The following is a 22,638-nucleotide window of genomic DNA, read 5'->3' as shown; positions in this document are numbered from 1 at the left end:
AAGGAGGTAACCATTTTAAATAGGTAATACGGGCTGTTTATGTTGCAGTAGTATTCAGGTCTCTCAACAAATATTGGGGCTCCTTTGTGCGGGGCACAGGCTACAAAGGAAAAGATCATACGTGCTCTGAGATAGTTTTCACATCATATTACCCCTCATTTTATTCTATTTTTAAAACTAGCTCTGATTTATTTTTATTATTATTAATAGTAGGAATATAAATCCTGAAACAGTCTATTAGGAATAAAACATTTTTGAGAGGCAATTAGGAATTAATGTTGACAGGGTTTAAAACTGAGACATCATCAGTAGCTTTCAGGAAAATGATCTGACATGAAAAGACAATTGATTATAATTTGACTTCCTCCTCCCACAAAATATTAAAAATCAAACTAGCAAAAATACATGAAAGGACTTCATATCTGTAAGTTTGTAACAGTGAGGTTATTATTATTTTTTATAAGTAGAAAGGGGATTTACTGGTCTGTGATGAGCTGTTAAAAAGAAGTGTCATTTTTTTATATAGATTCTTTCATAATGTAAACCCATCTCTGTGTTGTCACTTAAATGTTAACTAGTAGCTGTAGCAGTTTAAATTGGCATTATTAATATTTATTTCCAAAGCTGGATGCTAAATGAACTTTGTTTTTGCTTCTACCTGTCTGTATTTCTAGCCACAGCTTGAATGATGGCAGAATAATTGGAATCAAAGGTGATAAGAAAATGAAAAGTAAAGAGAAATCAAGTACTTATGTCAATCATTCGGTACCTGTATATATTAGGGAAAAATATAATTCTTCTCTTCCCAGAGCTGATAGTTTAACACATCTCATAATGTATATTTCACATTTCAAAGACTGTATGACATAAATTGGCTTTTATATGCAAAATGCAAATTGGCTGTTGCTCGTTTTCTTAGCTTGTTCTTCCTTGAAGTTGCATAAGGAATCTCAATAAGCACAGCATTTTAAAAACATAAATCTGGAGAGACAGAGATACCCCAGTGTTTTAAGGATCTGATTTGTACACTCAGATGGAGGAGCTCTTTTCACTCTTTGTAGGTCTTAGACAATGGGATTCTGGGACAGGAGATAATAGAATAAGCAGTAGTATGAAAATTTACCACTGTAAGAATAAACCCTAAAAATATTGCAGGGGTTATGGAAAACATTTGAAAGACTGTTACTGCTTTTAGTGGGTTTTGAATTAATGCCTATCAGCCTGCATTGGCATGCTGCTCTGCTGGAAGATCTGGGAACTCTGACCTGGCTAGTGGTAAACCCTGAGAAGTGAAAATGCTGTTCGTACTCCTTGACTTGAGAAGGCTACAAATATAGTTTGCCATCATGGCAAATGAATTCTGACCATACTAAGAAGGAACTTTCATGGAAGACCATTGTGTCAACTTTTTTTTTAATACCATCACCTGTGAAAACAGATAGGATAGTTGCAGTCTACTCATGCTACTAGGACATCTACACACTTTGTAGATAAATCCTTCCAAGAAAGCGGGCATTGTATATGCTGACCTTGTGAGTCCCACAGGAATCTCTCCATATGGTTAACACAGGTTGGTAGCTAGATTTGCCTTATATCTATTTCGAGCCTTCTCTGACAAACTATCTTCAGAGACATGGTTAGTGCTTATACTGCTCTGAAATTAAGGTGACTATATTAGCCACTGTTATGGTATATATCTCTTCCAAATCTCTCACATGAAATATTGCCATAGTAACTGTGGGTAGAGCTTGGATAACTTGTCTTGAGCCCACCCAAAGGACGCACATACTACAGAAAGCAGACTGTGGTGACATCTCCAGGACCTGCCCATTTCATATGTTGTATCATCACTTCATCCCTCAACAAAAATACAGTGGGATGTTCCTGCAGCAGTGATGCTTATAGGTCAGAGAGCAGACTGCAGGGTCAGTAACGCTCTGTATCTACCATCCTTCTCTTCATAGCAGTGTTCAAAACCAGAAGGATTGTGGCCAGCTCTGTCTACATTGGGATCAGGGATCTTGAGTCCTGTGTTTTATTTCATTTTGTTAGTAATTGTCAGTTCTCTAGCTGGCGGTAGCATAAATCTGGAACTTTCTACATCACAGTTCATAGACCAAACTGATTTGTGATTTGTCTAATTACAGGTGGAGGGGTTGGAAACAAAGCATGTGTGTTCCATACAAAAAAATACACCAGCTTTCATCACTACTAGAGTTGCCTCTCCATGTATATATTTTTAATGCAAGTAACTTTTTAGTTAATTTATACAGGCAGATCATTTTGATGGATTTTTTTGTGGGTTAAAGGTTGTTCATTGACTTCCAAGGAAAAAGAATCTCCTATTTGTCTTTATGGCATTGATGATTACATGGTCACAAGGGATTCATGTTTGAATGTCTGAACTGCATAATGTAAACCAAAGGAAAAACCCTGATTCTCTCACATCCCATCTGGGCAGCATCAACGAAAATTTTCAAAATATATCAGATGAAAGGTAAAAGGAAATATATTTTCATTATATTAGAAAACCATTTTTATTTATTCTATTCAAAAGGCTCTCATCAGTACATTAAAATTATGTGTTTTAAAGGTAAAATATTTTGTACTCTGTGGATGATCCAGAAAGTACATTTCTTTCACAAAAAATATTTGATATATGTTCAAGAGAGAGAAAGAGAGAGAAAAAAATCAGTTTGCAGGGACTTTCACTACAAAACAGATTCATATCAATGAATTACTTGTTGTAATAAGTGTTTCATCCATTTCTGCTTGCATTTGATGAATAGAAATATTTGACTTGAGGCAGACTTATCTGTGAACATCACTGCAATAACTATCTCTTTTTTTGGTTTTCTGCTCATTGTATTTATCAACACCAAATGCTTAAACATCTGAATGTGCTTAAGTGTATTGCTAAAGTGAAGAAAGATTACAGTGTAGGGTCTTGGAGGGAGTTCGTATCTGATCAATGTAAAGTTCCTATTAAAAACAGGGAGTTTAACCAGTATATAGAGCCTAGAAGGTGCAAAGTCTGCCCGAAGACAAATTGTCTTATCACATGTGAAGGGCATTTCAGTGGGAGCAGGAAGTGTTGACAGCCCCACAAGGCAATTCAAGTGTTCACTTCTGCTATTAAAGCCAACTGCGAAATGTTACTCTTGATGGCGCTAGATCTGCAAATCCTTTTCTAAAAGAAGGCGGAATAAGATCATCTCTATTGGATCATGTAAACTCTTCTGAAAAGATTTACTTCCCTGACCAGTATGAAAAGGACACTGGACCATTTTCTTCAGAACTCTCGTGTTAGAGTTTTCTCCCTGTCAGGACATCCAACAGGTAGCACTTGGGTAACCTTGTGTTGTGACAACAATGTATTCTGCTGCTAAGCTGTATCAAGTGACTGCAACCTCTGCCAATTTAATCTACTTGAGATAAAACTATCAGTAAATTTGTCTGTGAAGGCTTTGTTTATAGCAGCACTGTGTTGACTGAATTTTGCTAAAAGACAAAGTCAAGTGACAAAATGATCAAACATCAGCTATCTGTTCTTGGTACTACTGCCAGAATATGGTTTTTTTTTTTTTTTTTGAGTCTCTAGGGAATATCTGTCCATCTTCTAAAGGTAGTCTGAAGATTTGTCTTCTTGATTCAGAGGAGCATCCTATAATCTGACCCAGCCTAATGAACAAGTTATTGACTATTTTACTTTCATCACTTATTTTGATTCACAGTAACTGTTTGTAATCAATTCTTTGGCATGTTGACCACTTATCCTGAAAATGGTTTACAATTAACAGACGTGTAGAAGAGATAAACAACTTTGGGAAATATATTCCTCATCCAAGTGCTATTTACCTCCAAGAATATTAATTGGCTCTGTTGCATGCATTACAATGAACGATATATATATATATATATATATATATAATAAACAAACAAAAAATCCATTCTGAATCAGACAGTACACTGGCAAGCTTGAGAAAAGAACATTAATTCTGGTGGCCAATAGCACCCAAAGGAACAATATTACACTGTTTGATAGCCTAACCTGAAAGATAAGGTATCTGTCTATAGTTGGGTCAGCTGGGATAGCATTTGATAGAACTCAAGCTTTAGAATCTTAGAATTCATCTCTGAATTTCAATGTGAAGACTTAGTTAGACTTCCAGTATGCCATACTGACTATTTTCCACAGCATCACTTTAATGCATTTTGCTTATACCCTATTGCTTGCAAAAAAAAAAAAAAAAAAAAAAAAAGAGCTTTAGTAAATAATATAGAATGTTTGAATATCCATGCTTTTAAACAGGGAGATTACCAAGATATAGGCAGTACAATGGATTTATTTTTAAACAAAAAATCATCATACTTATTGTTAAAAAATAAAACAATAAAAATTGTCTCTAAGGGTGGCAAACGACTTTGCTCTGTCACTTAAAAATCCCCAAATCAAAAACAGGAACAAAATCCTCAGCAACTTTGATAGAATGACAGTATGTCACTTGGAATAAAAATTTTAAATCCTTGTGAAAATTCGTTTTTCATGTAAAGATTTTCAGAACAAAGATAAAAGAGCAAAATATGTATGCTTTTTTTCTAATTCATACATGAAATTCCTAAGAATATATCTTACCAGATTGTTAATAAATCCTGAAATTGTTTTGCTAAGTTAGAAAGCAAAATCTTACTAGTTGTAACAATGTATACAAACATTCTGTATTTTTTATGAGGACTCTTATTTTAAATAAAATATATGAGTTCTGTAACAATAACCATGACTAAATATTATTAATCATGGAAAAGTATGTTTAATGTTGTAAAAAATAAAGCAATGCGAGCTGTAGACATGTTCAGCACAGAAATTATTATGTCTTCACTGATTCCTGTGTAATACACAATAAATATTGTTGTGCCAGTGGAAACAATCATGTTGTGCTGTCTCTGGTGTTTCTAATTAATAAAAGCTACCAAACAAAACAAGGTGGATAATTGAATAAGAAGAAATTATGACTGTTTTGGAGAGAAAAACTGTCTTGATGAAGGGGTTCTTTGCTGAAATGAATGAGACAAAACCTGATAACCTAAGTGTGCTTCTTCTTAACACGACTGTGTTGCTTTGAGAACCAGAGCTGCTCTCTCTGCCTGACATTTGCATATGAACAGCCTGTGCCTGCACACACATATATATATCAGACATGCCCTGGTATTCCTTTATAGTCTGTGAAAGTTCCTGTTGATAGAGGCAAAAGCATTCATGCTATAATTCACATGATGGTTTACAGACCTGACGTTCAAGCAGAATAAATTGCTCTCTAGACTCCCTTGAATCTGCATTAACTATAAATGCTGTTTAGACTTATTTCTGATATTTTCACTGTGGATACCACCACTAAACAAGATGGCTCCTACCCTTTGTTTATACCATCTTCCATCCTCTCTTTAATAATTGTATGGATGAGACCTTTCTGACCTGGATTACAAGTTGCATCCATTCTTCAGGATCTTCTGTGAACCTTTACCAAAGCATGGACACTGGCTGTAAATATTATGGGCATAATTCACTGGATACAGTATAAACACTTATACACATACATTGAGGCCAGTCTTCCTGGTCACTTTTACAGTTAATTGAGGGTGAGAAGAGGAAAAAAAAAAAAAAAAAGAAAAAAAAAAGATCCTTTCATGATAATATGACTTATATGTGGTGGTTCCATAGTGTAGTGGTTATCACATCTGCTTTACACACAGAAGGTCCTGAGTTCGAGCCTCAGTGGAACCAGCAGCACTAAACTTTAGTCCAAACGCTACACATCTCCACTGAGGAGAGGTTGAGATAAGGGGGGACTCTTAAGCCTGGAGAAGCGAAGGGTAAAGGGGGATCTTATCAATGTCTATAAATATCCAAAGGGAGGGAGGGTGCAAATAAGATGGAGTTAGGCTCTTTTCAGTGGTGCCCAGGGCACGATGTAATAGAAGAAAACTGGAACACAAGAGGCTTTTTCTGGACATCAGGAAGGCAGTAAGGAGGCTGTGGTTGCATAAAACGATGGGAGGGGACAGAACCAGGACAGCTGACCACAACGGGACAGAGGGATGTCCCATATCATACAGTGTGATAACACTCCTCTGGAAGTAGCTGGGCATCAGTCAGCGGGTGATAAGCAATTGCAATGTGCATCAGTTGCTCTATATATTCCTTTATTATTATTATTATTATTATTATTATTATTAAACTGTCTTTATTTCAACTCACAAGCTTTAACCTTTTTTTTTTTTTTCTTTTTCTTCTGATTCTCTTCCCCATCTTGCTCGGGGTGGGGAGCCAGCAAACAGCTTTGTGGTGCTTAGTTGCCTGCCAGGTTAAACATCCTGGTTGAGCAGGGGGTTGGACCATATGACCTCCAGGGGTCCCTTCCAACCTCAAACATTCTGCGATTCTGTGATCTCATCTTAAACAAGACACTTAAAATAGGTCAGAAGAATCCCAGCTGTAGACATGCCCCATATCTTTTCACTGACAATAAAGAAACTTGAAAGAGACTATGAGATGTTGATCTTTGTTACAGGTTTAAAAGGAGATTAACTTTCCTAAATACAGAAATTTGATGTAACTTGAGATCAGCACTGCATATTCCTGGCCTATATCTTGTTCCACAAAAGGGCTCAGGTCCCTTGTAGGTCCTGTAGGTCCAAAATGATGGAGATGCCTCTGATATTCAAGAGCATCTCAAGAGTCTCTGGATGCCAATATTTAGGCAGTTTAATTCTGGCCCTGAATAATGAATAAAATCCATTCCAGATAGTTTTAAGTGTGTCTTTGACAGTACTTCACAGAGCAAAAAGTCTCTCCAGTTTCCCCATGTGTTCTTAAGACACTCCAATATGAGAGGCAAGGGAAATGTGCATCTTGGACTTCCTTCTTTAAAAATTTACCATCTGGCTTTTTAGACTATTCTTTTGCTGCTACCAGAAATTTTGCTTAAAGGGACAGTTAGGCAATATCGTTTGCAGTAGTTTATTGTTGTAATCCTTTGGGTTAATTATATGAGGAAGAGAACATTCCGTCTAAGATTTTTAACATAATAAAGCATTTAATCTTAATTTATTTATTTTTAGAAATAAAATTTCAGCTTAATTCTTTTCAGAATACATTTAATTGCCTGAACACCCTTTCACAACAAAGGAAAATGCCATGTAATTAGTATTAGAGATTCAAAAGAGAAGTATCTGCTTAATCAGAAGTAGATATTCTGTCTGTTGGGCTTTTAAATAGAAATGCCAATGGCAAATGATTAGTTAATTATGATAGAAATCATATCTAATCTCTACTGATTTACGAGAGTCTGAGGCTGCTTAATTCTTGATCTCTGTCATTAAAAACCTGCATAAAGTTGAAGCTCAGTTGCTTTCTTGTAATATCATGGCTCTTGTCCTACTAATTTCTACTAATTCATATTTTATTGAATTGAAATTGTTATTCCTAGTACAATAATCATTCACAAAAGGTGATCTAGAAATTGATTTTCCCCAATGCAGTGCTCTGGATGGTGCTATCTATATTTTTAAGACAGCACCCTTGCCTCAAAGTCTTGCAGTCTCTAGACATGGAACCAAAGCTCAGATAAATTAAGATCTGTATAATGTTATCCAAAGTGCATGTAGACAGCTTCGAAATTAACTCAATACCTTTCAATGTAGATTCAACTTCCAAAAGTCATTTTGTTAGTTCCACATTAGAGCTGACAGACATTGCTTAAAGTATTTAGGCTTTTATTGTAAAAGAATATTTATTTAGTTATTTATTTTTATTTATTTTTAGTCCAAATTGGATAACTAGCTAAGCTTAAGACATTGAGATACTTAGAGTTCCCTACCCCAAAATATTTGACCGTCATATAAACCATCTCTTCAGAACCAGTTAATAGATCCTGCAGTGCATTAGTCTTACAGCAGAATTTCTACTCCATTTGGGTATTGGGAGCATTGGGTAGGGGCAGGGATGAAAAACAGGTTGGTTGTAGAGAACAGGAGTGGGAAATATCAGAGAAGCATGTTGGGTGGTTTGGGGACAACACAGCTGAGGATAACTGTCCCACTGTGGCCTGATCAGTCACCCACAGTAAGATGGTGACAGGAGGTGTTAAGTGAAGTGAATTAGCTGGCAAGAAGAAGCCTAATCTTGACAATGATTGATACATTAGAGAGATTAATCAAGGTTTCACTGATCATCAGCAACACCACACTTATTTAATCCCTACATCAGCCATTTAGAGGTAGTGAGACTGTTTCTGTATTTAACTGCAATAGAGAAACACACATGGTTAATTTTAGCCATGAAAACTTGTGAAAACTAGCCAGACAGTTTTTAAGGTATTTTAAAAATCAATATAATAAATAAATAATAATAAAAAAGACTGCAGGCATAGCAATACATTCCAAACTATGAAGAGAAAAAAGGTAAAACCAAAAATGAAAAGAACAGCTCCTTTCATAGAAACCATTTTCTGGAAATAAGTATTTGAACTGAACAAGAACATGGCATCTCCATTTAACATTTTAACTAGGTATACTAGGATCACATTAGCTACATTAATCAGAGCAGAAATATGAGCTAGATACCTTCTAAAGATAGCACTTTATCTGTCATTTTACTACAGCAAACTAACCTGCATTAAAACAAGATTCTTCATGTATATTTACCATGTTTGGTACTTTCCAAATATTTTCATGTCTCACTTCTTGCTTCTTGGTCAAATAGATGTAGTAGACTGAGTTATAAAGGGATTGTTCTAGAAGTCTGTTCTGATTTTTTTTTTTTTGCCTTTTAGCTTTCTAGTATCACCTGCAAATCTAATGCTATAGCACTCGTATATATGTGTGTGGGTATGTATGCATACACATATATGCAAACATATGTATCATCGTAAAACATGGAAATAAGTACAATGTGAATATTTATAAATTATATGTATATAAGTAAATATGTATTCATAAATTCATGCATATATTTGCATACAAATATGCACCTCTCTCTATATATGCATGTATATATAAAAGCCCTGTGTTTTGGTCCATCTGGATTTTTCTATCTATCTAGAGAATAACAAAGTTTGTGAGCAACGGTCGCTTGTAAGACTTACATTAATTAAGGTCTGTATCTTACATAGCATTTATAAAGGCTTTTTGATGACATCTAACAATAGCTTAGCGGTTGTTTTCTCCCTTTTTCAGTTTTACCCTTGCAAAAGTGTCTAGCCTGTGTGATTGATAACCATTGGTCCTTAAATCAGAGGTTACAAAAAAGTGAGAGATAAAAATATCAGAATGTTTATTTCTTAGCTTTTTTAGTGCCACTAGTTTTACCATTTCCAATTGCGTGAATCTGACAATTAAGCACACTGGCTTTCCTGTCAATGCAAAATCTACTGACAGGCAGTCCAATCAGCAGAGGATTATTAGTATTCTGATGTTTTTATTAGGCCATAAGTATACTTAGCCATCAGCTCCAAACTTTCCTAATAGCAAAAATAAAATAATAACTAATATAAAATCCTAGAATTATTTATGATATATTTGTTTGTTTCACTATCATTTCATTCAGGAACATTTATTGTTCATGTCAACTCTTCTCTGGTTGAAGAATCATAATGCACTTGAGCATCTTAGCAAAGCTATGCTGCGATCATTTGTGGTAAGTTTTCCTCATTAACTCATTCTATAAATGTCTTCACAGAGACAACATACTTCTGTCTCCCAGTGTCAGACAGAATGGCATCATCTGTGCCTGCTGGACCACCTTGACTATTACTGTAGCCGTTGGATGCATATCTGCCATTTGACTGCTTTTTTCATAACCCTCTGCTTCTCATTTTGATTAATGAAATCAGTGAATTACTGTGTGACACAAGGACTCGATTATCACACCTGTGTGATACACACAGAGCTTAGTGCTTCCACCACCCTAGAAGACATAATGCATAATCTCTGCTATTAAATCCAGACTACAAGATACAAAAATGAGTTCAAAAGTTATGCCAACTTCTTCTACCCTGTAATAAATTAAATAATATTACTGACATCCAATACAAACTCATTAGGAGAAAAAACTTCTCCAAATAGTTGAAGAATTGCACAGGCAGGAATACTCATGGAAAAACTTTAATGATGTGAGTACTACAGAAGACCAGTCAAGGACTGACATCACTATGCCATGTACTATAAGGCCAAGCAGCATAGCACTCAGCAAAGTGGGTGGAGGATATGCTGAAGATTTTTTTTTTTTTTCCCCCTCTATAAATTACCAGTTTGTCTAAACTGAGCAATTATGCTGCTTTCACTAATCACAACTTTTCTCAAGATGTTTTAAATATCAGCCTTTCATTTTATAATGACATTTTGGAATGTAAACTAGCAACTAATTACAGCAAAAATACATGAAAGGTATCGCTCCAGTTACTGCTTCAGTTACTCCAGATCATCTGTTAAAAAGTTTTTATTATGTACATGTTTCCGATAGTTTAACTTTTGATACTGATTTTGGAATAAATTGTTTTGAAATTGCAAATATTTCCTAAGGTAAGAAAACTGATTAGCATTCACCTTTGTAAGTCAGTCTCTGCCAGCATTTCACATTTCTTCCTTAGAAATTAATTAATTAATTAATGTAAAATTAGTATTTGTAGTGTAGCTCAGTGTAGCTTTGGTGAAATTGTTATTCTGTAAAATTTTGAATATCTGTTCATTTCTGCAGACAATATTTTCTGCATGTGCTTGTTAAATTAGTAGATACATATATGCATATTCTAACATTTTCGCATGAGTCAACTGCTCTGGTAATATATGCACACAAGGAGAAAAGCTTAAGCAAAGATTACAGAAAGAAAGTCACAGTTGTGTAGGAGAGCAATTACAATAAAACACATTGGCATCCTGTTTTATTAAAACAGATAAGCTACTGAATTTATGTAATCACTTCTTAATTTTATTTATAATTCCTGGTTTCATACACCTTGCTCTGATTTTTTTTTAAAACGTTCGGGCATATTCAATTACACCCTGCTCAATAATTTAAGATCTTCCAAGGAATGAGATAAAAACTTGATAAGTAGCAGCTAAACATAACAAAGCATGATTTTTATTTTTTTTTAAGCTAGCCAAGAGAATTTACTAGTTTACCCTTGAGCAATTTTGTTATAATGGTAATATATATATATATATTAATTTATTATTTCTTAATATTTAATCTTCCTAATTCTGATTTCTGTTTTTAAATTTACTATCATAATCAACCCTCCCTTGCTGAAGGGATTTACAACTGATACTGATTGTTGAAGTTCTCATTGAGTAAAGATCATGATCAACATTAACTGCATGCTTATATCCACTGGTTTAAAACATAATAGATTTGTATTCAACCTAAAATGATTTAGCATGATAAACTTCACTGTGGCATGATATGCATTTAAGTGTCTCAAGACATATCACCTCTTTTTTTTTTTCTTTTTTTTTTTTTTTTCCAGGCCACTGCTCTAGTTTACCGAGATTGTTTTGAGTTATAATACTATCATCCACAACACTTGCAGTGCCTTTCAGCTTTGTGTCAGGTGAAAATTTAACACACATACCCTGTATTTTTTCAATCAGGTTATTAACAAAGTGACTTAATATTAGCAGACCCAATAAAAACACAAACAGAACATCAATCAGTATATTCTGATACCTAATCATTAATGATAAATTTTTGAATAGGAATATCTAATAGAATTAAATTTTGCATTTGTGCCAAAGACCATCATATTCAGACAATATATAATTCTCAAGAAACATCCTTCACTGGTCTGAGTACTCTGTGTTCACCTACATGAAAGTAGGTGAAGTGACTCCTTTCAATGGTGCCCAGCAAAAGGACAAGAGGCAATAAGAACAGAAAGTTCCAGCTGAACATGAGAAAAAAACTTCTTTACTGTGAGGGTGACAGAGCGCTGAAACAGGTTGACCAGAGAGGTTCTGGAGTCTCCTTTGGAGATATTCAGTGTAACCTACTGGCTGAGCAAGGAGCCTCTGGTCAAACAGAGATGCAAGAAGGAAATGCACAGGCAGTGAAAGCAGGGACACGTGGCCTGGGAAGAGAACAGGCATGCTGTCCGGATGTGTAGGGATGGGATCAGGAAAGCCAAGGCACAGATGGAACTGAACTTGGCAAGGGATGCAAAGAATAACAAGCAGGGATTTTATAGGTACATTGGTCAGAAAAGAAAGGCCAAGGAGAGTGTACCCCCTCTGACGGATGAGAAGGGAGAACTGGCAACAACAGACATGGAGAAGGGTGAGGTACGCAAAAAGTTCTTCGCTTCAGTCTTGACTTCCCACCTCTTTTGAATCCCTGGACATCTAGGCAAAGGATAGGGGAGCAAAGTCCCTCCCACTGCAAAAGAACAGGTTTGAGACCACCTGACGAAACCGAACAGGTACAAGTCTATGGGGCATGATGACATACAGCCCAGGAGAAGCCCCACCTGAAGTACTGCATCCAGCTCTGGGGCTCCCAGCCACAAAGTTGATCAGAGGGCTGGATCACCTCTCCTATGAAGAAAGGCTGAGAGAACTGGGGATGTTCAGTCTGTAGAAGAGAAGGCTCAGGGGAGACCTCATTGTGGCTTCCCAGTACTTAAGAAAGGCTCATAAAAAAGAGGAGGAAAAACTTTTTACACAGACACAGCGATAGGACAAGGGGGGATGGTTTTAAATTAGGAGAGGGGAGCTTTAGATTATATGTTAGGAGGTAATTCTTTACTCAGAGGGTGGTGAGGCTCAGGTTTGAGATTGCAGCTTCAGAGGAAGCTACAGACAGATGTACTGTGTGCATGTGCATATATACGTTCATATATTTATGCATATGTAACTATTCTGAACACATTTCAGAATCCATTCCTAATACCGAAGTATTTGATTCAGAGCAACTGTTGCCAACATAACTGAAGGAAACTTAATTAGCTTGAGATACCAAGTTATGCCCCAGACAAATTCAGAGGATTTGAGCTCATTGTTCCCTGGATATTACTTTTTTATATCATGAATCTGATTTATTATATACTGTATCATGAGACTACCATTTACATTGCAATGAGATGAGATTCATACAAACACACAGCTCCTTTATCTAGCTATCTGTATTGCTATTTTTATATTTATATTCAGGGGATGGTATTAATTTGGGTGTAAGAATTTGCTGAACATTACTGATGGAAAATTTTCTTGTGTAGCAAACACAGTTTTTCAAAGGAGTTCTTTTAAATTTTCTGTACTTTTTTTTTCTTTTTTTTCTTTTTTTTTTTTTTTCCCCAAGGCATGACATTCATGCTTGAATGAAAGATTCCATTCAACCCACAGTCACCCACCTGATTGATCACCTTGCTCAAAGACACAAGAGGTGGTACAGATTTAGTAGAGAAGTTAAATGATAGAAAAATCAAAGTTCTAGCAAATCCCTTGGCTAAGAGATTTGAGAGGTCAAAACTCCTTGGTTATGTTTGCTAGCAATTAGTTTCATGTTATTTCTAGACTTTGTATAACTTTGTGGAGCTAATAGGTGACAAAATAAACCTTTGAAAATAGTTGAGGGGAAAAAAAGGAAAAGCACACAGTTAATATCATTATAGCTCTGCTTACAAACATTATATTAAGTTCAGTGGCAACATTGCTTTTGAAATATTATACTGCAACAAATTATTTTCTGTGGGAGAATAATATCCTTGTAATACAGATCTGAGACAGTGTTCATTATGCTCACCCTGAAAATGGAAGGCTTTTCCCAGCAGTGCAAATTCTAGTGTTTCATCCAAACTAATTTTGGAAGTTTCAAATCATTGAGTTGCCAAGACTCCCCTGGAGATTTCCTTCTCAAGCAGAAGAGTTGTAAATATCAGAATATTGATATTTGAGCCAATTTTTCCCTTTCTGTGTTTCATTGCACTGCTAAAGATTACCCTTTTTCATACAAAAGGGATGGATTTTAATGTCAGACAGAATCAGATTAGGAAAAATAAAAAATAAAAAAGCCACAAAAATAGAAGTAGTTAAACATTGCAATCAATATCCAAACAGGGTGAAAGGTGGTCTCTGTAGAAAAGAGTTACTTAACCAGATCAAAATTAGTAGGCTGAAAACCAGGATGGACTTTTACAAACTCCTGAGGAAGGCCCAGGAACTTTGAGGGGACATGTCAGTTAGCACAGGACAGAATCATCTGATGGACAGTTCTAGTTTAACAACATTGAAAGTTAAGATCCATTGCCTGGAACTTTCCTGGGAACTGTTTAATTTACTGTTATGAATGTCATCATTACATCCTGTTTGGTAATCTGTGCTGTATGAGAAGCCAGTTTAGATTAGTTTGTTGTCCTTTCTGAATTTTAGATCTGTGATACCCAGTTCCTAATAGAGATCACTGTGGCGATGTCTTTGAAAGTCTGACTGTATCAAATAGTGTTGTGAAGAGTTTTACTCCTTACTGAGTTCTACTCAGAAGTGAGATACTGAACACAGTTTGAAAAAAGAGACCTGAGAGGAAGGCAATTTAGATGGTCTATACAAGTGATAGATTTCAAAATGCTACTGCTTCTGGTTTATCTGAGTTTTCTTCCATTCTGATCTCCTTTATCAGTGTTTCTTTTCCTTCATGAACCACATGATGTATGAGAGCTACATTTTAGATGTCAAAGGTTTTCCTTGAAATAAATGCAATCATTTGCACAATAATTTCTTATGCTCGACCCCAAGCCAGAGGACACTGGTTATGTGAAATGTCAAGTAGCATAATATAATGAATGGAGAATCAGTGCGAAGGAAAACCAGTCGCTGTAGTTAGCAAGCAGGGTTACACACCATGTAGACAGCTTTGTGAAAGCACTCTGCCAGTTACATAACCCTGATAACACCAGGCTCATGGTAACAGAAGGAGCATAGCCAAGACTGATTAGAGGTGACATTTTTGTATGAAGGAAGGAGGTGGTGATCAGCTTCTAAAAAAGAAAAAAAAAAAAAAAAGAAAAAAAAGGGGGTGGGGGAGGCGGTGGGAAGAGGAAGAGATTAGGCAGGAAGGAGTAATATTGGCAAAGCAGTAAGATATAGAAGCTTTGTCTTTCTGGCCTGCTCTGTCAATGAGGTCAAGCTGCACCATTGTCACAGTACTTTAATTAGCTTTAATTCTCATCTCTCTTCACTAATCTATGCTCTCCCATTCAATACAGAGGCAATCAACAGAGAACTGTTATTACTACTATTATTATTACTATACCAATAGCAGCACAGCACATTGTTGAGTTGCAAATTGCAAAACCTTTTAAGTTAATTAAATTAAATGCGGCTTACAATGTTGCAGACTGAATCACTTCTGCTGTTCTCACACTACCCCCCCTGCCAGATTTTAAAATTTTGTAAAGAAATTTTGGGAGTCATATTTTGGGGGTAATAAATTAAAATTTTAACCTTTAAACTGATTTTTAAATAAGATGTCTCCATCTTTTCCAGTGTGGCTCTTATATTAAAACCCAAATGACCCTTTCTAGATACAAAATTTTGAATTAATTAATCAGTTAATTAAATTACGTATAGCATAGCTTAAATTTTGATAAAATTTAACCCAGAAAAGAGACAGAGAGATTTGCAATTCCAGTTCTTTTTCCTTCAAACACTTATTCTTATATTTAACTTTAAGAGTAATAGTAATCTCTTTGTATGTATCCTATGCATGCATGAAGTTAGAAATACGTGGCTTGGTTAATAAAGAGATAAAGAAAAACAGAAATTCAGAATGGCTCCTTGTTTCTCAGCATCCTTTCAGGGCAAGAGTTTATCCATGAGGGATATCCCACCTGCTAACCCTACTTCAAGCACAGAAAATGAAAAAAAGAAAAACTTCATTCATAAAATTCATTAAACTTGGCTGAACTGAAAGGAAGCTTTCACTGCTCCCTCTCTTCATTTCCTGGCTTTTTTTTTTTCCTCCTTTTTTTTTTTTATTTTTTTTTCTCCTTTTGTGGTTATGCTTTTCTGTACACACCAGAAAATAGACTTTCAACAAGAAGTTGTTTTATCAAGTAGTAAGTAACTCCGGATCTGCCACTGTTACATCTCTGTACTTTCCCAGTTACCTGAGAAAAAGAACATGCACTTCTGGGTCTGAGCATAGTGGCTGTTACAACCATCTGTTCATAATTTTCACCAGACTACTCTGCAAGGATTATAATAGCTCTTCATTAATAGTACTAACTCATCCTAAAGTAAAGATGAAAACTAACTTACATGTACAATTCTTTATTTTTGTTTTCCCAGACAATGAAAATAATGCACCAATTCCTAATTCTATCCGATCTATTTATATTTCTATGCCATTATAACAGTATAAATAGTTCTCAATATGTAATGTATGTGTTATTTTTACCTATTAGTTTTACTGAGGTTGTATAGAAGTCTTAGATGCAAAAGATACAAAAGTCTTAGACTAACCTTCTGTTGTACAAAGTCTAAGGGCAAGATATTATATCATTCTCAAGGCTTTTCCATCTGAATTTCAGAAACCTTAGAAGGAGATTAAAAAAAAAAAAAAAAAACATGAAAGAAGCCATTGGATAATATAATGGGCAATAATTAGAAGTAATAGTCCTTAAGAGGCATGGGAAAACGTGCAATCATCTGCAACTTGAGTGACTGAATTTGCAAGAAGAAAGAGGAAGATAAGCACAAGGAAAAGCAAATAGGCAGGATATCCTGCACACTAAACAAAAAGCATTACTAGAAAACCCCATAACAAAGGGAGCTCTGCCAGCAGTTGAGATCTACCTTTGGCAGGGTATAAAAACATCAGGAATGAGCAAAGGGAATATGGAAAGAAGACATCTACTTTTGTTCTGATTATCTTTATGAAAGAGCTCTCAAGATTGGTCACTTTGGCCTAGGAGCCAAGAATCATCAAAGACTGTAGCCATCAGTGCTCCCTACGCAGCATCTCTTTCATGGTAATGCATGGTCACAGTTAATTAGTAGAAAAAGTGTCAAAGATTAAGTTTCAATGATAAGTACAGACAGAGATTAGCCATCAGCTAAACGTATGTTACTAATGAATGAATCTAGTGAAATTGACTTTAAAATTTGAGACTGACTATTTATCTGTCTTCTAAACACTCCTATCTCAGTGGTTTGTAGTTTCCCAATTGATAAATACATATATATACACATATAAATAGGTTCAGTTACAATACAGTATTGCCTGGATGCATCTTCACAATGTCCCTGAGAAGTAGGATTAGTCACAAATATTGATTTTTCAAAGGGGTTAGATGTTCTGGAAATACTAAGCAGTTTGCTCATGGATAATTTATCTTTATTCAAATTCAGCTATGCTTATACTCTCCACCACTTTTGTGCATCCAGTTGTCCAGACCGGGAGTCTGACAGAGCTTGCTATAGCTCCTGTGCAACCTGTGCTTCCTTTGCAAAGAATATGGTGGACATCCAGTTTTCACTTTGATATACATAAAACAGTATAAAAATTCCAATCAAGGAGAAATATAGTTTTAATACTAATTATTTGTATTCTTAAGGGCACAAGTTTTTAGTGAAAAAATAAGAATTTTCAAATATGGACTGGTGATGCTCTTAAGGTTCATAGAATTATAGAATCATAGAATCATTAGGATTGGAAAAGACCTCCAAGATCATCTGGTCCAACCGTCACCCTACTACCAATGTCACCCACTAAACCATGTCCCTAAGCACCAGATTCAACCTTTCTTTAAACATCCCCAGGGATGGTTACTGAACTGTTAAGGTAGAGATCTTGAAGAAATACACAATTTATTCTGAGTGCCAACTAAAGGTAGTTCAGACTAATAAGGTTTTTAGAATCTGAACTAATTATGAATCTATTAATCCCTGGCTTGACTCAAAGCTTCCATTGATTTCACTGAATTCTGGTCTCAGGCTTCTGTACATAGTATAAAGAATATTTTGTCATTTTGCACAATAAAGGACCAAAAGATGTGGTCAGCTTAGAAGCAGAGGAATGTTATAAAATATAAAGGAATGAGTCTAAGAGTCCACACTTTTTTTCAGACTTGACTAATCAAACCCAATTATATAGAAAAAGACATTCATATCTTAGATCCTAATTTATTTCATTAGACAGAAATATCTCTACCCATATTAGAAGTAATAACTGAGGGCGAAAACACATTTCCACACTTCCACTAACCAAGACTTTTAAGATATTTCATAATGTGTTAAAATAGCTTGGCAGTAAATATGACTTAGAAATACAAAAAATATTTGGACCTGCAATTATGTATGAGACATGACGTTTAATTCTCTGCAACTTGTATTTTATTAAATACTTTGGCATGTTTGTGTGTTTGATTGCTCAATTGCTTCCTTGCTTTTTTAATAGAACAGAAGGCACTATGATAGGATGAAAGAAATCTAAACTGTCTTCTTGGACTTCTTTGATATACATGTGAAATTATGATGCTTTCCTGTGGCACTGTTTCTCTCATCATTGTATCTGGGTTTATCCAATTACTTTATGAACTTTAGTAGTAAGCATTTTAGCTTATTCTCTCATAGAATCGTAGAATTAAAGAATTATAGAATATCCTGAGTTGGAAGGGATCCACAAGGATCACCCAGTCCAAATCCTGGGTCCACACAGGACCACCCAAAAATCAAACGATATTTCTGAGAGTGTTGTCCAAACACTTGTTGAACTCCACCAGGCTTGGTGCCCTGGGGAGCCTGTCCCACTGCCCGACCACCCTCCGGGTTAAGATCCTTTCCCAGCCTGACGCTCCCCTGTCCCAGCTCCATGCCGTTCCCTCGGGTCCTGTCGCTGTCCCCAGAGACCAGAGCTCAGCGCCTGCCCCTCTGTTCCCCTTGTGAGGCCTACATGAGGTCTCCCCTCAGCCTCCTCTGCTTTAGGCTGAAGAAACCAAGGAACTTCAGGTACTAGACCCTTCTCTAGCTTTGCAGCCCTCCTATGGACACTCTGTAATAGTTTTATATCCTCCTAATATTTTGGCGCCCAGAACTACAAACAGTACTCAAGGTGAGGCCGCATCACTGCAGCATAGATCAGATCATTTCCCTTGACCAGCTAGCAATGCTGTTCTTGATTCACCCCAGGATATGGTTGGCTCTTTTGGCTGCTGCTTGTTTTGTTGTTGTTGTTGTTGTTGTTTTTGCCAGTTTTTTCCCCACAGAATCTAAGACAGTGAAAAAGTAATCTCAATGTGTGGCTAGGAACCAGTGATTTATGCAATTATTGTTTTGTAGACAGTTTCATGATAAACAGGTGATAAATTCACACTAGAACAGTTTCATGGTAAATTGTAATTCAGACGCTGAGAGATTATTTTATGTACATGAAAATAGATCTTCACAGAAATAAGCATTTGTTGTATAGCTACTGTTCGAGCAGGAAGAATTAAAAGGTAAAGTATTCTGATGACAGAAAATATCAGTGGAGTTAAGCAATCATTGCTTTAACTTGTTTATTATCCTTTGGTAATGATCTCATCACCAGAAAAAAAAAATTCTGGCAAGAATGAAGAAAAAAAAAAAAAGCACTTGCAATACAAAGTGTTGCACAAAGATAGTTTTGCATGCACAAAGCTCTATCCACAGGGTTCATTGGGTTCATTGCTGATGACATACAGATACTTTAAAATGACCCTTAAAAAAACAAAAAACAAAACACATAAATAAATAAATAAGAAAAAAAGGAGAAAAAAAGGAGGGAAGGATTCTTCCAAGCAGCCAGCCACAAAAAGTCAGAGTTCCCAGAGGAACATCATCCACTCCGTGTTGCCTCCAGTACACACTAACAGCTAAGGTACCTTTGATGATGATTTTTCACTTTTTTTTTTTTTTTTTCCGCTGGCACTACACACTTTTCACTGAGACCAGCTCAGTATGCCTAGTGCTTGCTGTGGCTTATGATGCCATTTGTGTCTTGTGCTTGTGGCAGTCATGTCCCATTAGGCCACACCATACTAATGTTATCTGGGCTTGCAGGTGCAAGGCTGTGAAGATAACAACAATAGTACAACATGAAGCCCCAAGGAAAGATACTGCCACAGAGATATTAAAAATGGCCTTAAGAATTAAGGGAAGGGTTCAGGAGTTGCAAGCCAAATGCAGGCTACAGAATTGCAGGTGGAAGCCCTTAATATCACAAAGATTAAGTTACTTAGAGCACTTTGCAAAAAGGACTAGGATTTCATCATAAACAACTGGAGGACCACAAGAACTAAAACTCATATATTATCCAGTAATTCAGTACTACAGAACTTCAGTAACATGTTTACGAGAAACCATCTGACCAGCTAGTCTCGATTACATTTGCATTCAAAAAAAAAAAAAAAGAACGTGCACTTCTGTGACACATTTGCCTCATCCTAAAGCAGACACTGAAATAGATTAGATGAATTGTATCCTGAATATATCTGTTTACTCCTAGTGAGTATCAGAGAAGCCAGGTGTGATTACTTCAGATGCAGTCATCTTCACTAAGGTTCACATAGAAGATTCCCAGCTTTGGAGATGAATAACAAAAACTTGCCCCAGAAGATGGGATCTCTTTCATTAAAATTGATCCAGAAATAGATATGTGAATGCATTTCAAGGCTGGCACATAATAATTTGGTTCACCAATGTGTAACACACAAAATCTTACTTTTGGACAATGAAAAAGCACATAGATATATAAAGTCAAAGAATTTATTGTTGGTGTAATTTGAAATCTAAGGAATCTAAAGTTATTAGTCCTGACTTAATTTTTACAGTAAAAGAAAGAATTATAATACAGTTAAAATTTGCTTACATGCACTTTTTATTTACCACCTCATTTCCCTGTTATTATTCTTATCCTCTCACTTTTCTTCCTGGTCCTACAGTAGTGGTTTTATTCTGATGCTGGTGATGGGGATGTTATGGTGAGACATCCTCATCTAAAATCCTTTGCAGGAAACAACATGATGTTGATGTTGGTGATTTCCCTTTCCTTGAGTTATGACCTCAGTTAGGGTCATTTTTATGTGTTTGCTAACATACTTTTACATTTTTGCTTTCTTCACTGGTCTGCAGCTTGACATTACATCGAAATTTACCATATAGAGTTCCTTTTATGTATGTTAGATACTACTTCTGTGTTGTCTTTGTTACCCCTAAAACCATTTTTTCCAGCTCCATGTCTACATTTCTTTAACTAACCACAGGTGAGTTTCTTACAGGTGTAGGGTATCCAGTGACCAGCTTGTGTTCCTTCTTTTATCATCCCATACCTATAAGACTCTCTGCCATATCTTGTGTTTCCACTTAGTAAGGCATCTGCTATTGCTATTGTACCAGACTTCCATTTCTCTACACTACATCATTTTAGAACTGTAAAACAGTGGAAGTACATAGGACAATAAGGAGAGTAAAAGAAATCAACCATAGCCACCCAGAAAAAAAAAAAAAAAAAAAAAAAAAAAAGCTGCTAATAGGTAAACCAAGATAAAACAAAGCTGAAGATAGGTCAAGAAAAGTTCACTCAGGGCAAAACCAACAAGCTTCCACCCAGAGGCCTTGTAAAATCAGCACAAAGCTTAGCAGTGGCAATACCGTATTGCAGGGCTACAGGGATAGCAAAGAGAAATGCAAATCCGAGGTATTTACTGGGAAAGTAAAAACCTATTAGTATCAGGGTGAAATTTCAGTCCGGGTACTTCCTGGACAATGTGTGCGAATTCTTTTCACTATGTTTAATAAATACTAATTGAAATGCAGAAAAAAAATCCTCAGGTAATCGAGTGAATGAAGAGCCTATGTTGCATGAGTAAATGAGAAGAGTATGACTTGATTACTTTAGTAAAACAAAGGCTAAGAAGGGATGTGATTACTATTGATAAATATGGTTAGAAAGAAGGACATGTAGGAGTGCATGTAAAGAGAGAGCTACCTGAGATACACAGCTGTGGCACAAGAGCACATAAAAACAATGTATTTGGAAATCAGAACAAAATGCCTAAATTTCCATGCTGTGGCACTTGGGAACAGAGTTTCAGAAGGATTATGGAGACAAGAAACGTAATTTCTTCTGAAATACCATTATACACTGGGACTTCATGGGACAGAGCTGCACCGATCACCGTGCTCCCAGTCTGCAACTCCTCAGTTCCTATGACAGAGAAAATAATGATTTTAACATGGACAACTAATGAGATTTCACAGAAATTAAAAATGAATGAAGGGTTGAGCAAAAGATCCCCATGGTAACAGGACAGTTCTTAGAAGAGATTTATCTGGGAGAGAGTTAATGAACTCATTTACGATGCTGTTCTTTGAATTACTTAAGGTCATAATAATTTTAAAATAGTTTAAGGGAAGTTGTTTGATTTGTTTTGGTGTTGATTGTTGTCTTAATTTATACCAGGGATTAGAATGGCTGAATTTTTAAATTTAACTGTTTTTCATTGAAAAAGATGAAATAAAAAGATTGTTTCAATGTCTTTATTTAAAATGGTTAAAAGCTCAGTAATTAAAACAAAACCTTCACACTTTATTTTTTACATTATTTACTCTACGAATAACTTGCTGACCCAT

General features: G+C 35.8%; 1 non-coding gene across 1 annotated transcript; it reads left to right on the top strand.

Annotated features, from left to right (window-relative positions):
* Nucleotides 1–5,709: 5,709 nt before the first annotated feature.
* On the top strand, nucleotides 5,710–5,782 carry TRNAV-UAC (transfer RNA valine (anticodon UAC)). Its single transcript has one exon. It is a non-coding gene; the product is annotated as a tRNA-Val (tRNA).
* Nucleotides 5,783–22,638: the final 16,856 nt, after the last annotated feature.

The sequence above is a fragment of the Cygnus atratus genome, chromosome 2 (genome assembly GCF_013377495.2).
Source record: "Cygnus atratus isolate AKBS03 ecotype Queensland, Australia chromosome 2, CAtr_DNAZoo_HiC_assembly, whole genome shotgun sequence".
Classification (NCBI taxonomy): domain Eukaryota; kingdom Metazoa; phylum Chordata; class Aves; order Anseriformes; family Anatidae; genus Cygnus; species Cygnus atratus.
Note: the sequence above shows the minus strand (reverse complement) of the source record. Positions and strands in the feature narration are given on the sequence as shown.